The sequence below is a fragment of the Eurosta solidaginis genome, chromosome 3 (genome assembly GCF_040869045.1).
Source record: "Eurosta solidaginis isolate ZX-2024a chromosome 3, ASM4086904v1, whole genome shotgun sequence".
In the NCBI taxonomy this organism is placed as follows: domain Eukaryota; kingdom Metazoa; phylum Arthropoda; class Insecta; order Diptera; family Tephritidae; genus Eurosta; species Eurosta solidaginis.
Window position 1 is genome coordinate 180625007 of NC_090321.1, and position 17795 is coordinate 180642801.

The 17795-nt window shown below is 34.9% G+C and overlaps 2 protein-coding genes across 3 annotated transcripts in view; one reads left to right on the forward strand and one right to left on the reverse strand.

The window, feature by feature from the left end:
• The window catches only part of NaCP60E (Na channel protein 60E), a 641026-nt gene extending 625773 nt beyond the window's left edge, over positions 1–15253 (reverse strand). For both annotated transcript variants that reach the window (XM_067774083.1, XM_067774082.1), the window contains exons 1-2: positions 13231–15253; positions 3201–3943 (exon numbers count right to left, since the gene is read on the reverse strand). The gene's annotated coding sequence lies outside the window, so the exon portion shown is untranslated. The remainder of the gene's footprint in view (positions 1–3200; positions 3944–13230) is intronic.
• The window catches only part of Tpc2 (Thiamine pyrophosphate carrier protein 2), a 535063-nt gene extending 519401 nt beyond the window's left edge, over positions 1–15662 (forward strand). The window contains exon 3 of the transcript XR_010951160.1: positions 15185–15662. The gene's annotated coding sequence lies outside the window, so the exon portion shown is untranslated. The remainder of the gene's footprint in view (positions 1–15184) is intronic.
• Positions 15663–17795: the final 2133 nt, after the last annotated feature.

Sequence of the window (17795 nt, forward strand, 5' to 3'; positions counted from 1 at the left end):
TACTCTTTAATAAAAAAAAAAATAAAAATACCTTCCATTTGATACCCATGTTTTACAAACACATCCCAGGGTTACTCTAGGTTCATTTTCCTACATGGTGATTTTCCCTTGTTTTCTTACTTGTTTTCAGTCACTTTAACTTGAATAGTTCTTTTTTGTCCATAAATTCCAAAAATGCAAAGTAACAGCTTTAGAAAATGTTGTTGGCTAATTAGTTTCCTAGTTTTGTTTATGTTGTTGTATACTAAAGGTGGTTCAATTTATGTTCATGTATCCAAAGTTGTACAACTTTTCGTGTTCTTTTAAAGTTTTCACATTTAACAGTGATTTGTTGCTACCAACCTGATAGTTTGTTGTTGTTTTTGCTGTGCCCTACGCAAGGTAATTAATAAATAAAATGCGACACTTAAGATAAATGTCCAACAGTCACTTGTTTAATGTGCAAAATCGTGTAAAGTGCACCATTTTGATTTGAAACAACTTTTGCTCCATAAAATATAAACTTAAACGCATAATTTAACAGACTGCCTGCATTAAACTGTGTTCGTATTTATGGTTTTGTTCTTTCGCCTTAAATGGTCTACTTTCAGCTCCAGTTAACCCACATAGCTCGACAACCTATTGAAGCGGCACACACATCCTTGCTCTAACTATTTTGCTACTTTTATTTGCCAACTATTTGTTATGGATGAGTGAGTTTATGTGCGTATGTAAGTCACTTGTCAGTGATGTTCCTAACATAATGGGCTACATTTCCTGCACTAATTATAATTAATGATCTCTTAAACGAACTTTACACTTTCTTCCAACAAATTTTATAAACAAAACCAAAAACATAAAAATATATGTTATAGTTAAACAGATATTAGGTTTAAGGTTTAAAAAGTTGGAAACATTTTAGAGCGCACTGTAATATGGGGAAAATAAAGTCATAGAATTGGTATACACCTAACACGAGCATATTGATAATTAATATTTACTCGGCAGCTCGTGGTTTGGCTATGCACTGAGTTTAGAGCCCTAAAAAATCCCATCTGCTCTACTCGGATTCTGAATTTACATATTGATCCCGAACTTTAAATACGTGACATCCTCTAGAATGGTCTTTATAAGTTGGACGGACTTTGGAACTCGCTACCCTCCAAGACGAAAGCAATCAGAAAAGCATGTTTCAAACTAGCAGTAATATCATATCATAATTCATAAAAAATTACAAATAATTTCAAATTAATAATAATAATAATAACTCCAAACATACCCAAGACTATGATTTGGGGGTATGCAACTTGAATTTCTAGGGCCTTCATATGCAAGGAATCCTTACGGCATGGTTGCGAATGAGGCGGATATGCGTGCAAACTACAACTCACAAGGACTAACGTCAACTATATTGGCTATATACTCGTAAATAAAGAGCAGCGCATGAGGTAACAACTATGGTCTGGAGCAGAGTATGGTTTAGGGTTACATGGTGCATAAAGGGCCACTTTGTATAGAAACAAAACAGGCGGCGGTAGTAAGCTAGGCATAAAAAATACTTATTTTGAAAATGGAAACGAGTTGCCGGAAGAAAGGGATGCGAGGAGCTTAATATGATGGACATATTTTAAAAAAGATTTTGCATATTTATAAAGATTTCAGAACCGCTTAAGAATAATAGAGTTTGTAGAACCCTCTATTTTTTCACACAACGAGATTTGTGTAATATTCGTCACAATATATTGTAATCGTTGGAAGGAGGATGAATTGTTTAATTAATACAATCCCTTAAAACAATCAAAAATACCTCAAGACAACGTGTAGATGCAATTTAAAATTACACCTCAAATGGGACATTACAAATAAATTTCACAAAAGTATGAACTGACGTTTCTTATTATATCAATCATCTTTGATTCTGACACTCTAAATGCTGGCATTGCATTTCTGACTAGAAAACACTAAAGTAACGGGAAATAATAAGTACCTGCCCAGCTGTTCAAACGTGAATGTTAAGTATTGGCAAAAATTATACATTAACTCTTGAAACGCTCGAAAAGTTGTGCCGGAATTTGGAACTACTTAAGTAATCAACGATTAGATTCCTGGGTAGCTAGAAACTGGATACAAAGAAGCCGAGTTTAGTACACTGTTTAAATGCAGCATAAGGAAAAATTCAGTTTGATAGCGTATATTTAGAATGTTCGTTAAAAGGGATATTTTGGTCGATATAAAGTATTAACGGTTCGAAACCCATTAACCATGCAAAGCTGAGACGTAGAAAGTTTTTATGTGAGATATTGTGGTATATTTTTAAATAATTTCCCGGTGAGATAGAGTCCTCCAGAATCCGATGATAATCGGACACAAGGGAAAAAGGCTTCGCCAGATCGAACGTAGTTGGAGAAATACAAAAACTTCATTCAAACAAGCGAAATATTTCAATAAATTTTCAAATAATATTTTGAAAAGCTAAATACTTAAAACTCGGAAAGCAATTCAGGGTATGAAAAAAATTTAGTATAATCTTGAAAATAACACTGTAGATAGAAAAATCGGAAGATGGTACACGTTCCGTTATGTTTAGAATATTACTACGAAATAGGAAAATATTAAAAGCGATTGTTATGTAACACTCCTGTGAGTTAGTGACTTGAAAACTTAACTTTCTTTCAGAAGCTCATGGCATTGAAATAAGAACCAAAATATTTCGTTGCTTGAAGAATGTTGAAGCCCATGTTGAAACATATATTAGACTTGAAATCACTGTCACTTGACGGCACGATTGCTCTGATAAAAAATTAAAAAAAAAAAAAGTTTATAAAATAAAAAGCAGACTATTTTCCCAAAACAAAGACATAGTTTTGATGAACGTTATCACTGAAAAGTTTCCAATATAAGTTCCATTTTATTTAGACAAAATTGTTGGGCTCAGTCCATTTGCTGTGAATAATTATTTGTCAACATAAAATTTTTGATTCCAACCAGTTTTCGCATTTTTTTGAAATATTTGTTTCTGAAGAGTAAAGGGAAGACGACAACAAAGTGTAAGAAGAAAAGCAATAAGCAGAAAAAAGTAAGAAAAAGAGAAAAATGAAAGGCTATATGAAGAGAATGGGTGAGATGAGGAGGGTAGAGATAACAATGTCTCAAATTTAGAAAATTAAATTTTTTTTCGCTTAGTCTGGTAGCATGCGCTATTTTAGAATTATTTCTCTTACCTATAAGCTAATCTTTATGCAGCACATTTTTTCACAAATTTGCTGGTTTTGAATATAAATGATTTTTGATTTAACATACTTATTACATATTTATATAGGTATGTACGTTTATGGCAAGCACTTTTTATTGAACTTTAGCAATGATCAATTCAAAGTTTTTATGATTTTTATTATTAATTTAATTATAAAATGATTCACAATGAAGCACTAATTTAATTACCACTTAGTTTTTCTTTGTTATTATTCTAGAAATTTTATTAAATTTTTTTGATTATTTGTATTGCAGCGGCATTTTTTTCGAAGCTAAAAAGTTTTAAGCTACTTTTAATTTGCATATTAACTATTTATGCTATGTATGGGAGATTTTATAAACTTTTTTAATGCGGGTGTTTTTATTTTTTATTTTGCAAATATATAATTTAATAAATATTTATATGGATCTATATACTACGTATGTATGTATTGGCATATCGTTTGCATGTCATATTTTTTCAATATTTACATTACCATCGCAAATTTTGCAATCAGCCCACAAATTTTTGTTACACTAAATTTATTTGCATTTTAAGGGATTTTCACACACGCACTATTTGGTTGCAGATGTTTATTAGTTTTTCCAAAGTCTTTTTTTTTATTATTTTGTGTATTTTTTATTTTTTTTATGAATTTTTATTCATATCTTTTGCTATTAAGATAATTATCTTTTCAACTTTTTGGTGAAATTTTTTCAGTCAACGGTTTCCCTTAAATATTTGTATAAATATTCTTAGAAAAATATTCATTACACTCAAGAGCAGTAATACGAGTTTAAATCGAACCAATTTTTGATTATGTGAGACGTAAAAAAAAATTTGTTTCTTTCAAAGTTAAGCTCCAAAACATAGGTATTGAATTTCGAAGTTTTACCTTTCGCTACAGTAAATGTCAAAAGAAAGTACACGCGAGTTTAATGTAACAATATTAGCTATACTTAATGCCTTTCTAGGCGACACAATGGAACATATTATATATGTTTTGAAAATGATATGTTATTCTGTTCAATTTAATGGAAAACAAAAACAAAGCTCTTACAGCAAAAATTGCTATGGAGAAAAAACCGAAAATATTTCATATATCTAGTGCCAAAAGAAAGTGAACAAGCTGGGGTTCATATATTTGCAAAGAAAAAAGTCGTAACACCCGACACATAAACGCCGCACTATATGGAATAAGTTGTGTCAAAATCAAATTTATTCACAACGACTAAGGATAGACTTATGAAACAGTTGAAAGGTCAAGTTTTTGTTTGGCAAGCACTTCGAGTGTATTTCTGCCATGAAAATCTCTCAGTAAAAACTCATCTGCCTTGCAGATGCCGTTTGTAGCTCCCGTCCGCAAATTTGTGGGAAAAATTAAAAGGAGCACGACAAAAATTTGAAGAGAAACTCGGTCTTAAATCGGAGGCTGTCGCGCCTTAAATATTTTTTGTTTTTTGTTTTTGTTTTTCACAGTGCCCTGCTTTGAATGATAACCTACTAAAATGAACTATTTGAAGTGTTCAGGTATTAGCGATCATTATTTAAATTTTCGGAAGAACATTTTTCGCAATGAAAAATGCCTATCGACATTCTCGAGCCTGTGGTATTATATCATTAGGAAAGGAAAACCTTCCACCGAATTGAAAATATTAATACTATAGAGATCACAATACTGTACGAAATATTATTGAAAAAGCAAAAAATATGGAAAAATGCAAACTCGTTCCAAATTAGGCAGACCACAACGACAAGAAGGTACTAAAATATGGTAAGTTATGCGAAGTATTGTGAAAAATCCTTCTGATGGTGCTGTAAAATTGTCAAAAAATACTTCAGAAATATCAGAATCGGCGGTAAATGCCATACAATGAATGCCAAATCCATCATTATGTGCAAACGGTCTAGATGGGCAAGTTCCACTGAAAAACTTTGTACTTTCAGCAGCGAAAACAAATTTGATGTGTCAGGGAAGAAAAAGCAAGAAAAATGTGAAGAACATTAAATAAAACACTAGGCGAAATGCAATATTATATCGGAGCGGTTAAGTGATGGAGTAGGGCTATTTGGCCTTAGGCGATGTGGGAAATTTGGTTTTCATAAAATGTTCCATGAATAAACAAGACTATCCGAATATGTTTAAGAATAAATGAATCGTTTAGTATTAAAAGGGCACGTGCCCACATTTTTATATTTCTAAGCAGACGAAAAAAACGATGTAACTTTTTTATTTTTCTTATTTTCCAATTATTGTAAATGATAGGTTGTAGGTAAGATTGAAGTACCCTTTGAAGCAATTTTTGAAGGTAATTACATAATTATTTTCTAGACTTTTCGTGCGTTTTAGTCTATGGACTTGTGCCCTTCCAATAATAAATAAGTCATTGAAATACAAAATTGCTGACCGTTTATGTTAAAAATGCTAACAAACATCTAAGGAATAAATAAATAGTTCGACTGACTCTGTTAACAAATATAAAGAAAATGCGCGGGTGACCCCTAATGTTTTTGGGTTTGGGCTATTGGGCTAAACAATAATATATACATATATTTTTTTACGATCCGAAACGGGGAAACTTATTTTCTATATATGAGTTAGACGAGCTGGTTGAAGTCGGCCACGCAATGATAATGCCCTAGGGAATATAAGAAATTAAATTTTTGATCATGCTATTTTTTTTACTTTCTGATTTTGTCGGTTAGCTTACAGTTAATATTGTTCATTAAGCCATTAACGGTCGGCGAATGAGTTAATCTTAACTGTTGGGGATCATCAAATCACTTCACTTCACAGGATTCCATAAAATACTTAGGAGTGCACGCTGACTCTAAGTTAACTTTCAAAGGGCAGTTCAGAGCGGTGGGAGAGAAAATTACCAAAGTTAATGGAGCACTTAAGCGAATAATGCCTAACATTGGTGGTCCGAGCGAAGCTACCCGTCATCTATTGTCCACAGTAACCAGTTCGATAATACTATACGCAGCACCAGTGTGGTGCGGATCTAAACGGACCCATCAAAAAGATATATTAGCAGCATACCGACTTGCAGCTACAAGAATAGCAAGTGCTTATCGGACGGTGTCCGACGACGCGATCCTTGCCCTAACCTGGAAAATCCCAGTGGACTTACTGGCAAGCGAAATGGCCGATCTGTATAACACTAATATCGAGCGACAATCTGAAGAAGCCAGGAAAAGGCATGGAAACAATAGTTAAGTGACACGACGAGCGTTGGACCTTCACGTTAGTTTGGGACGTAGCTCAATGGAATGAGCGGAAGCACGACGAACTGAACTACCATCTCACGCAGATACTGAGTGGACATGGCGGTTATTTATGGAAGCGTAGGTTAGAGGAAGATCCTCTTTGCCCAATATGTACCACGGAGTTAGAAAACGCAGAACACGTCATATTCCACTGTCCCCGATTACACGAGGAAAGACTCACCTTGCATAGAGTTTTTGGGGAGGAACCTACCACGAGAAATTTGGTATCACAAATGTGCAACAGGAAGGAATGCTGGACTGCAGTGAGCAAAATTGCATTTATAGTCATGACACGCCTTATGGATGCTGATAGAGAGCGCAGAGAAATGCCCAGGTGAAGCAGTGGCGATTAAATCGACACTCAGAGCAAATAGCAGGAACCTGGACGCAGGAGCAACAGTGGACTCTTAAAAAATGAGAAATGCGGAAGCTACCCTGAAGTAATGTGAAAGTGATACCGGGGTGGGCGCCGGTTCCAAAACGGAGCTGTTTTTGGGCATTCGGCATTTTTCAGGCATTAACAGTGTTCGATTTTTAGGGAACCCTATCACCCTTCCTAAAATAGGAGAACTCAGTGATCTTTAAATACGTTCGTTTAATCTCTTGGCAGAACATCCGCTAGTGATAAATTTCGCTTTATTTTATTTTAAGTCAACACTTGTTAAAATTCAGAACTACTTACGCCATTATTTACCAAAAAAAAATTATTTTATAGTCAATCATGTTTGAATATTGACGTTGGGAATATATTCGATCTCTTTGTTTTAAATTTCTCTTGATATAGCCAAAATGTCTATCACACAACAAGTTAATATGACCTCTAACCCTGAAAACATCACTTAAAAAGCTGATGAGTGGCAGAAGACTGGTGAAGATACCGAATAACGTGTTATTATAAGGGCACAACTCCACGACATTAGCCCTTCAGAAAATAAACGCAATATTCCGTAACCTATAAAATTGAATAGGATAAAGGTGGATATACATTAAACATTGCATTAAATATGCAATTTTTGCCCAAATGTGGACATTTGCCCTTTTATGGAGCGCAAAACCTCTATAATGTGGCTGGAGAGGCCGAGCTGCGCTAACTTATAGAAAAGCATATTCCGTGGGACTGTGTCAAAAGCACTTAAAAAATCAACAAAAAGGCGAAAGTTTTATTCTTCGCGCCAAATTTTAACTGAACTATACTAGCTAAATTATACAAATTGTCCATTGTGGATTAGCCTTTACGGAAACCCGCCTGGAGTTCAGAAATTTTATCATTACAATCAAGCCAAGCATTGATGCGGCTCAGAAGCAAACCAGCCAAAATTTTTTATTTTTTATATTGAATCAAGCAGTGATAGCCCCCTGTAATTGGATGGAAGATCGGGATCACCCTTTTTGAAAAGGGCAACTATAATAGAGTCACGAAACGATTGAGGAATTTGCTTCTTTAAAAATATTACGTTGAACAAAGCAAGAAGCTCAGTTAAGAGACACTCTGGTGCGTACTTTTAAAACTCATAACAGATACGATCTTGACCGGGAGCCTTGATGTCTTTTAAACCATTTTATTTTTGCAAAAATTTAACTTTCGAGCGCATTACATAAATGTACAAAAATAAGTTTAAAATGAGGAAAGAAGAGTGAAAAACTTGGAAAATTTAAAGTTGTTTAATTTTAGCAATGCGTTAAATAAAAAAAAAGAAATACGAAAAGTCAAGGCTCGAACTTCGAGATCTATTTTTTCGCATCAGGCTCAATCCCTTCAAAAAATAAAAATAACTAGATACGAAATTGAATTTGGGAAATCATGTGTTTTAAATTTTAATGGACATTTGGTGCAATAAACAAAAAAAAAAATTATTTGGCCCCAAAGTGCTATTTTCAAATTTTATCTCTTCTTTGTTCACTATTTTATGTTGTTTATTTTTATTTCAAATTTATTTCCGGTTTACTTTTTCCTTTTATTTACTGTTTTTCAACATTATTTGCCGCGTATTTTGGTCGCTTAGCTGTTTTTCAATTGTTGTTCTTGTTAATAGTTGGATTTGGAGCTGCATTGCCAAGACCGGTTGTCGATTGCCAAGTATGCTAACGGTTGTTGCGGCACTTTCAATTGGCGTGTTCGTGCATAACATGTCTACGCTGAAAGAAATGGTGCTAGTAAAATCAACAAATCGTTTCTGTTGTTCTTGACTTAACGGAGATTCGGTGAAACTGATTTTTCTGGTAACACAACTGAACTCACTGGTCATTTCAACAGCGATCAACAGTCAATAAAAGAGCAAATTTCAAAGAGAATTTTACGCTAACTGCGCTCTCTACTTTGCACTTATGACTATGGTGCCACTTGTTAAAAAAAAAAAACACCAAAATAAGAAAACCACCAAAACAACAAAAACTAGTTTTTCAGTTATCAATACAAAACGAAAAAGCCCTTTTTTGAATTTACTGTGCATTACACTGCAAAAAATTATGCGGTACCGCGACAGCTATTTATCGGGTACAATTTTGTAATTTCTCCTCCAAGCGAAATGCAAAATTCCGCCCTCTTGTTGCAAAAGTTGTGTTTGAATGAACAGGATTTTTCCAAAATTAATAACATTTTGTTCAAGTTTTTACGAATTTCCACTCACGCGAACGAATCTATTAAGATAATAAAAAACATCCTTTTTTAATGTTGATGTTTCCGACAACATAAAAGTTTGAGTTGTTTTGGAATTGTTTCAACTTAAAGTGTTACGAAAATCAAACTTGCCGAATTACATGTAAAGTTACTCCAGTGATGAATTACCTTCCCGCATTTGATTCTTTACTTTTCTGTAACTTACAAGTTCTCTATTTAAATATTATGTCAAACATTTATACTGCAAATTTTGTTCGAAACAATCAAGTGTGGCAACTACATGCGAGAGAAGAAATTGAGAATGAGCTGAGCTGCAACTGAAAGAATTGAGAAACAATTTTGTGACTACTATTTTCAATTCCATTTGAAAAGCGAAGTTCAAGGCTATAAATTAAAGAAATTATAAATTATAAAATTTGGTGAAAGTGCGTTTAATAAAACTAAATAATAAAGTGTATATTGTTTAATGTGTGCCAGCATATTTGATGTAAGCACAATTGAAGTTCGGTGAGTAAGTGCGTACATATGTATGGATATGTAGCAAGCATGCGTATTTATGTATTCACATATTTACATATGTATATGGCAACATAGGTACTTTCGTACAAAGCTGTCGCAACAACTTTTTTTGTTCATTTGACTACTAAAGCGGTCAATTACGAATCAACGATTTGTGCGCAGTTGAATCAACATCTTGTTGCGGTGGAAAAAAAATGACAGAAATTTCGGTTGAATTGAACCGTATTTCGGTTGATTTTACCAGTCTTTTTCTTTCAGTGTGGGGGCAAGAGCTTTTAGTTAGCTTTCAACTAATTTTTATTTTTGTATATTCATTCATCTATTCCATTTTACATACTAAGTAGTAACATTTCATGAGCTATAGTCCGTTTATAAGCTTTTGAGCACCACATACTAATAAACATGTCAAAGCTGCCTTCACCACTAGAAGGAGTTACCACTGTATTATACGCCGATGACTACACAATAATGGCTGCAGGTCCCCGCCCATCCATCGATGAGTTATGTAATAAAATAAACAACTATCTCCCTGATTTCCCCAAACATGACAATGTCACCGACCAAATCATCGGCGACCTTTTCTACAACATACACAAAACAAATGTCGACCATATTGGACATCCATGTCGATGGTACTACTCTACCGACTGTCTTACATCCAAAATTTCTGGGTGTGACGTTCGATCAGGATCTACATTTTGTCAAGCATGCATCTTCAATTGGACCTAAAGTCCAGAGCCGTGATAAAATCCGAAGAAAGACGCTCATTACCATTTAAAAAGCAATTGGCCGTTCGCTTCCAAGCTACGCGTCTCCGATATGGTCGCCAAAACTACAGATTCCTCACTTGACGAAAATACAGACCTGCCAAAACACAGATCTCAGAACCGCCACGGGCTGTTTTCTTATGTCGTCAGAACACTATCTACACAGTGAGGCGTTAGTACTCCTCACTAGGGAGAGAAAGGAAATTCTGAACAAACAGTTTCTGCGAAACACCCCGAATATTGGGCATCCCAACCGACATCTAATTGAAGAGGCCCGCCTCTCAGGAACTCTAGAAGTCATCTTCGAAAGCATTATGAGGAAAAACGGAACCTGAGAACTCTTCTGTATGTAGTAGAAAAACAAAAAGGGGTCTTCAGTGAGATCCACAAAAAGGGGTTGGACCTCTATTGTCCAGCGTTAAATTCCCTGAACCCGCATTTTTTCAATTGCAATGAGGAGCTAACGCCTTTAACACCCCTCTAATCCTACCCTTTTAAAAGCGCAAGTTTCCTTGGACTCCAGTTAGAGGATATTGATGACAATTTGTGAGTGATAGCACCTATTGGATGGGGCGAAGCGCTTCTACAAAAACAACATGGAGATAAATAAATAAATTTCTGAAGAAACTGTGTTGGTTCAGTTTTCCATAATAACAAAAATTTTTTGTACGTAAAGGCGTAATAAAATAAAATGTTTAATAGAGTTTTAAAACTTTTTTTTTATGTTCCAAAAACTTTATTTTTAGCATTTTCGAAAATATTTTTTCCGCATATCTCCGCTCGCAGCATTACAACTTTCAATTATATTTAATTTCTTTGAGAAAAAGGGATTGTAGCGTTGGCGGGGTGAAATTTTGTTGGGTTGCCTCATTGCCGTAGCAGAAAGGATCACGTACTTTGTAAATAGACCATGAAGCAACCCAGCTTGTCAATACACTGCAACATATATGTACATGTTTTCAATGGAGGCGAGCTCGAGAACAAACACCCGATATCGTAAGTGCAGTGAACACATTCCAAACTCCGGCAAAGACCTTACGTGAACATCTAGCGTTATACAATGCATACTAAGCAGAGTAAGGTCTCGGTTCAACAGTCGCGCTTACCTGAAAAAAGGAAGGCACCACATGGCATGTTCCGTCTATAACAGTTTTGCCGAAATGATAATTTTTCCACTTCGGCTATTAGGATTCGCCTTTAGTGCTCCCGTATCGTACATATCTTGAAAAGTAAATAGAAAAACCTGTACCTTATTGCGAGGGTTTTTAAGTGCTTTCATGACCCTTTTTTAAAGGCTTTTGAGTTGTTAGTACTTTTTGCATGATGTGAAAATTTATTGAAATATTTCGGGCCTTGCTATATGGGGCAGAAGCATGGACCATGACAACAGCAGATGAAGCGGCTTTGGGAGTGTTCAAGAAAATAGTTCTTCGAAAGGTTTGTTGACCTCTACGCGTTGGCGATGGCGAGTACCGAAAAAGATTTAATGATGAGCTGTACGAGCTATACGCAGACATCCACATAGTCCAGCGAATTAGAACGCGGCGACTGCGCTAGCTAGGCCATATTATGCGAATGAAAGATGATGCTCCGGCCAAGAAAGTGTTTCTATCGAACCCGCCTATGGAAGCAGAGGTAGAGGGCGGCCTCAACTCCTTTAGAAGGACCAGGTGGAAAACGATTTAAACTTCCTTGGTGTGACCAATTCGCGGCGGTTTGCGAAGCGAAGAAGCGACTGGAGCGCCTTGATGGACGGTCATAACCGTTTAGACGGTTAAGCGCCAATTAAGTAAGTATTTCAGGCCTTTTAAAAATTTGGTTGAAATAAGTCCAAGTTGATTTCCAGACAAGGTACAGCAACCAATTATAGTAATAGCAATTTTTACCAAAAATATTAACCTAATTCATTCATTTTTGGCGGCAGACTTTATGTGGTGGTAGCGTGAAAAATTTAATTTAAAAAATTTCAATTAAAACGAAAAATTTCTAAGGAGGATCGTCCCTTGGGAGTGATTTGGCAAACTTTCCGAGTGTATTTCTGCCATGAAAAATGCTTCTCAGTTAAAACACTCATCTGCTTTGTCGATGCCATTCCGATTCGGCATAAAACAAATAGGTCCCATTCCGCCAATTTATAGGAAAAATTAAGAAAGGAGCACTCTGCAATTTGGAAGAGAAGCTCTTCCTAGATCTCTTTATTTAATTTCTTTTGGGAGAGGAAAAACGAGTAGCATTTTTCAAATCTTTTTTTAAAGCCTTTTCGAGACTCTTTTTTTTCATACCTTGAAAGCTTCATTTGATATTAAATTAAATTATTAATTAAACTGGGATAAAACTGAAATAAGCCAAGAAAGCAAAGCAATTGTTAGGCGATTGTGATTTCAGCAGTTTGAACGCGGTCCGATTCCCGGTAAAACCTGTTGAAATAAAATAAGCATTACGAAATTGCCTGACGATGATGACGTGGCGGTTTTCGAAATGGTACCATCGTAATATATCAGTAAATGTTTCATTCTTTTCAGCTTTTCCCAATAAAACCAAAAATAGTAATTGAACAGCAATTATCTTTTATCAGTGTTAAGCTCATTAATTCTTGAAAAATCTTAAGTAAAATTGAACACAGCATTATACATGCAAATATATGTGACCCGGTCTATAAAAAGGTGGCTTATGACTCAAAAAAAAAAAAAAGAAGTGCACAAATGTCCTTAAGAAATGCATTGTTTATCTTTAACAGATGTTTCTCGCAATTTCTTTTTTGAGTCAAAAGCCATCTTTTCATAGACCGAGTCACATATAATTAAATTATTTTTATTTTTCAAATCTACAGCTGAGCGAAATATCACCTTTCATAGCAAATTTTGAGAAATACCTGTAACAGAGTTTTCTTCAAAAACATCATATCACGGCATTTCGATGCCACTCAAATTTCAAAATTATTTTCGAAAATGTTTTTCAATATCATTTTCATGTTTTATAGTTCTCTATAATAGCAATATTAAATTCCGCCATTTAAAATGTTTGTAATTTCTCTCCTTAAAAAGTTTCAACTTCAAAGTTAAACATTTTTTCTTTACTTATTTTTTGTATTCATGTTTTGAAAGGAAAACAAGACTTTGACATAAGGATGAGAGTTTCTTAAAGCAAACCTTAGATAGGGTGATAAGCTCCTCAAGTTTTTGAAGTTTTTCAGTAACTCTCTGAATATTTTAATTTTTTAAATAATTTTTTTTTTTTTCATTTATAAATCTTAGTTCGTTTGTTAAATTGCAAAATCAAAACCTTTGTCCTTTAAAGATTTAACATTTTATTTTTTTCTCAAATTGTTCCCAACAAAAAATTTAAACAAAAAAGGTTGTTTAACTACACTTTTTCACGCTGTAAAAATTTTCTTGCCATATTGGGCACGTTTTGACTTGAAGTCAATTTGAAGTACTTTTTTATAAAATTCTTTTTTAGCATAACTTTTATAAGTTTAAAGCTAAATATATTTTTAGCTATTTTTGTTTGGTTTAGGTTTTTTTCTTTTTACACAGTTTTGTTTTTATCTATTTTCTTATTCTATGTATTGGCAAATTTGTTTTATTTATGTTTTTGGAAGCGAAAATAGTAACACCAAAAAAAGTGAAGAGTTTCATATATTTTTTTGGTTTTAATTCAAACTGGTGAATTTATGACCTGCTTTTTTCAGCTTTAGAATACTTGTATTTTTATTTCCAATACGCGCTTAGATTAAATGAAAAAATACATCAGCTGCAGTTCCCAATCTAAACAAAATTTCTTCACTTCAGTTTACACTTAATTAAAATTAAATTTAAAAAAATATTTTCAACCCCATTCATACACATATCAAAAGAGCTGAAAATGTGTCCATTTCATAGAAGTTTTCGCGAACGCAAACGCTAACACGCACACCGACAACGCTGCACTAAATATTTGAGCTGAATTTGCTGGCGCACACACCGTTACTCAGATCAACAGCAGCCATGCAAGCGACCTAACGAACGACTTACCAGCGGGCTAACCGACTACCGACGATGCGACATACTTTAAACGAGCGACCGTCCGCCAGCCAACGACATAAAAACGCGAATCATCAACAGAAACACGGATACACAGATTGAGCCGTTAGATTGCAGTATTGCAACAGCCCCTCTGCACAGATGCGGCGCGCACATGCGAAGAAGATGAAGAAAAATAGTGGGCCAACGGTATTTAGCACTCGTACTATTCCGTTTTGTGTTTTTGTCTTCTTGCTGCGCTACCAACAAAACTGCAGCTATGAATAACACCAACACCAGCACCGAAAGCGCAAATATATGCACACTCACACCAATACAATTAAATTTGAAAACACGCGCATGTATTTTTGTTTTTGTTTTCTGCCAATAGGTGTGTTCTACTCAGAGTTTGCACTTGTGTGAGTGTATATGTGCGTGTTTTGCGAGGTATGCTAGGGAATTTAGGTTAGGAATATTCCATTTTTAATCCGCTTCCCATTCACTTCGTTATTTTGTTTTTGGTTATTTCTTTTTGTGTAATTTTTTTTTTACTGCTTTACCACTTCCAAGTTAGAGCTTAAAACCTACTCAGCCATTTCTTTCCGCAACTTTTTTAAGTAATTTGTGGGGTGAGCAGTTTTTTGTTTTTATTACATTATGACATATTTATATTAGAGACTCATACATTAGCACTTTGTTTGAATTTTCCTTATGTTTGTTGTAACATTTATATTATGTATATAAGCACTTCATATCATATCGACTTATTCTTCTCATATTCACTTCACTTTTTTCATAGCATATTTTCAGGCTGATAAGCTGATGTACACGTGCACCTAAAAGCGATTTTACTACAATTCATGTGAGAGGTTCGTCGGCGACTGAATGCTTTTTCCCCGATTGACGTAATCCTGCCTAGCCAAAATTTGCTCACTGTACTGGAATTTCCCAGTATTTCGTGCGATGTCTTGGTATTGGTTTGTGGTGTTGACCCGAAAAGGATAACAGCCAGCAGCACGCCCATGTTGTGTATACCGGAAAAACTCACCACGTATTTGTTATGACGAAAAACTTGCTGTTGCGTTTGTTGACTGTTGCTAGTGTATGTGTGTGTGTGTATATGTGAATTATTATTAGTTACCGGTATGTTTTCAATCATGCTTTCGGTTGGTCCTAACCCAACCTACAAAGTAGCTGTTTGAAATTTGAAATATACATATGTGTATGTGTGCGGTGTAGTAGATGAGGTAGAAAGGTATTTAATTTGTATTTGTATTTATTAGGCAATTCATCCCAGCACAACAATTTGGCAAAAACTATTTTATAGTGCTAGTCGGTAAAAGACATAAAATAGGAACAATTTAAACTTGAAACTTAAAGCTAATGACTATGGCTAAGAAAATGTTACAATAAATAGTATATTTAATAAATAATAAATAAATAAATAAACGAATGATAAAGTACATTTGCTTAGAAGAAATCAGTATTTTAATTGTCTAGGTTATTATAGAAACTTGTTAATTCTTTATTGAAGAGCAGAGCATTGCTTATAAGCCTAAGTCTAGAAGGGAGCGAGTTCCAAAGACGTATGGAAGTAATGAAGAACTAGCGATCAGATATTAGCATACGATATCTGAAGTGGGTAAGGAGAACAGATCTAGACGACTGGAGAAAATTTAGCCTCCGATACAGATAGTCAGGTTCCTTCATATATATTAATTTATGTAGCGTAGTGAGCGTTTTAAGTTTAATAAGGTTATCGAAAGAAATGTTTAGCAACCTGTAAGTATGATGAGAGACGTGGTCAAGTCTTTTCAACCCATAGAAGTATCTAGCAATGTTGTTATAAACAACATTAAGTTTCCTATTACATACATAGTCACAATTTGAGTAAATCTCACATCCATAAAGGAGCGTAGGTATTAAGTACGCTTTTGCTATTAGTAGACGAATATGTAACGGAGTAAAATATTGTGTAAGCCAGAGTGTACGAAGCATCCCCTACACTTTTCCCACTGTGCGGAAGATGTGATCTTTCCATGTCAAGGTTTTGTTAAAAACTACACCTAGAATTTTTGCCGTGTCAACGTATTCTATAATAGCGTTGTCTAAAATTAAATTTTCCATTCCACTTTTATCTAGTGACCTTCTATGAATAACTATACATTTCGACTTCTTAGGGTTAAGACATAAGCCGTTCATAAAAGCCCACGTACCAATTTGACACAAATCGTAATTTAAGCTATTAATACATGAACTGGTACGATCACTAGGACAGCACATATACAATTGTACGTCATCAGCATAAATGTGAATATTACAATACTTGAGAACACCAGGCAAATCGTTTATATACAAAACAAATAACAGGGGACCAAGGATTGAGCCTTGTGGGACGCCTCTTAAAACACTGACGAAGTCAGACTTTCTGCTACCAACACTTACTGCCTGAGTTCGGTAGGCCAAATACGATCTGATTAGGGCTGCTGCACAGTTGGGGAAATTAAATAGGTTATCTAGCTTCTTGCAGAGAACGGTGTGGTCGACCGAGTCAAACGCTTTTGAATGGTCGAGAAGAGTTAGGAAAGCAGTAAAATTTTTGTCAACTTGTTCTCGAATAACCTCTATCACCGATAGGAGCACCGTTTTACAGCTACGATTTGACCCGAATACAGACTGGGAATTTGTGAGAAGGTTATTATTCTGCACATAAGTATTTATCTGGCAGTGCAAAATTCGTTCGACGACCTTGGAAAGGAAAGGCAGAATAGCTATAGGTCTATACTCCTTGTTTTGCTTGAGGATTGGGATTACCTTAGCAACTTTCCAACATTTGGGAAATACACAGGACATCAGCACAGAGTTAACCAAGTAGGTTAAGTGAGGAAGGATTTTAGAAAGAATTATCTTTAAAAATTTCGGACATATATCAGCGAACCCCATAGTATTAGACTTTACTGAAAGAATGGCTTGAACGACATCACAATCATCGACACTAGCAAACTCAAGAGGACCAAAATCAACATTAGCGCGAATAAAATAATTGTCAGCACATATATTGTCAGTTGAGATTGGAAGATTTACAAAATTTATATTTATCCCGTTAATGTCTACATCAGGGAGGACAGAAATATCACATTTGGATTTTCCGATACAAATATCTTTAATCGACTCCCAGGTTTCCTTCGAACTCAAAGCAGCACTAAACTTGTTATTATAAAATTTCTGCTTAGCTGACTTAATGGCTTTGTTTGCAGCGATCCTAGCTGCTTTGAAGCAGTTGTGAGCCTCCAGAGTTTTGTATCTTTTCCATCGTGAGTAAGCAAGGTTACGCTGGTGAATTAAGTGTTTTAGATTGGCACTAAACCAAGGGGTATTATTGTGTGTAGCAGCTTTGAGTTTCACTGGCA